A 1682-nucleotide genomic window follows, 5' to 3' on the forward strand; every position below is an offset into this window, starting at 1 on the left:
TTTAGAATCCCAGCTCGTTGCGGCGCTTCCGAAGACTGTCAAGCATTTGATCATGTTGGGAGATCACCAGCAGCTTCGAGGGCTCGTTCAGTGCGACGCTCTTCGACGTCATAACCTCATAGACAAGTCAATGTTTGAGCGCCTCATTGAAGGTAAACTTCCGTCCGTTCAGTTGGGGTACCAGTGTCGAATGCGAGAGGAGTTTGTCGAGACTTTTCGACATCTCTATCCGCACCTCAAAAGCAACGTTGAGGTAAATGATTATTTTTTCATCTTTGAGATGTCGCTACTACTACTCTATTCCCAGCTGGTAAAAAAGAATAAACCTCCACGATGCATCGGATCAAGCATGTTCTTCTGGACGCACTCTCAACCCGAAGAGGGAGGTTCTTCGTCTCGAAGCAAGAAAAACAAAGTCGAAGTCATAGAAATTCTAAGAGTAATGGACGCTCTTCTTCATGAACAGTTTGATCCACGAAGCATTACAATCTTGACAACCTATCTTGAGCAGGCATGCACTACAGTCGTCAGGCTGCATATACAACCCCTCATTTCTAACTCTCTGTACCTGTTTATAGTTGCGAGAGATGCGAAAAAATCTTGCCCATCATTACCGGAATAAAAAAGACGTTGCGACTCAAATTGTTACATCCACGGTGGACAGATACCAGGTAACCGGCGGCAGTTGATATATATTTTTAACTTATATAGTCTTTATTTGGCGAAATTGAAGGGAAAGGAAAATGACGTCGTCCTCATTTCTCTCGTGCGATCAAATGCAGAAGGTCGCATTGGCTTTTTGAAGGCTGCAAATCGAATGTGCGTAGCGGCTTCTCGAGCTAAATGTGGAATGTACTTTTTTGGAAACGGTGACATGTTAGCAAAAAAATCTCGTTTTTGGAGTGTAAGAAGTTACTTTAATTTTGACTATTCACATTTTCTATGTACCAGGAACTCATATCGGTTTTTCAAAGAAAAAGATTGTATGGCACCCAGTTTCCTTTTCATTGTCCACGGCATCCCAATATTGATGTATATAGTATTTGTAGACGCATAAAACTAGACGAAAGCAAAAATTACTTTTATAGGTTCGAAAAGACGGTCGATGTGTTGAAAAATGCTACGAACAAATGCGTTGCGGCCATATCTGCAAGTACGTCGACTGCAGACGTTTTGCTTGCTGTCTCACAAAGGAAAAACGATTTGTTTATAATTAGGTCTGATTGTCACCCTGAAGACAGGCACGGCTCTTGCAAAGAATGGATCACATTTTCTTGCAAACGTTGCGGAAGCTTTCTTGAGAAACAGTGCTATCAGAACGAGCTAGATATCAAATGCAGGTTATTACTTGATGGGCAACGTGAACGGAGACCGTTTGTTTACCATGTTGTATAGAAATATCATTTTCGATCGATTTGCTTCGTGTGGTCACGAAAGGGAGCGGAAGTGTTTTGAGAGGCTTTCAGAGCTGAATTGCACTGAACCGTGTGTTAGCAGATGCAAAAAATTCCAAGTTCTCATTTGTTCTTATGCAGTTGCGAAAAGACGTTGTTTTGTGGTCATCGATGTTTGAAGCGATGCAGTGAACCATGTCGAGGTTCAGGAGCATGCAAGCAGTGCGAGAAGGAGGCCATTTTACTGTCAATAAAAGTAGTGACAATTTTGTCAGCTCCTCAGGAAAT

General features: G+C 42.2%; 1 long non-coding RNA gene across 1 annotated transcript; it reads left to right on the plus strand.

Moving 5' to 3' along the window:
- The first annotated feature begins 311 nt into the window (after positions 1 to 311).
- On the plus strand, positions 312 to 895 carry LOC136198877 (uncharacterized). Its single transcript, XR_010672910.1, has 3 exons — positions 312 to 511; positions 579 to 671; positions 734 to 895. It is a non-coding gene; the product is annotated as an uncharacterized lncRNA (long non-coding RNA).
- Positions 896 to 1682: the final 787 nt, after the last annotated feature.

The sequence above is a fragment of the Oscarella lobularis genome, chromosome 20 (genome assembly GCF_947507565.1).
Source record: "Oscarella lobularis chromosome 20, ooOscLobu1.1, whole genome shotgun sequence".
In the NCBI taxonomy this organism is placed as follows: Eukaryota; Metazoa; Porifera; class Homoscleromorpha; order Homosclerophorida; family Oscarellidae; genus Oscarella; species Oscarella lobularis.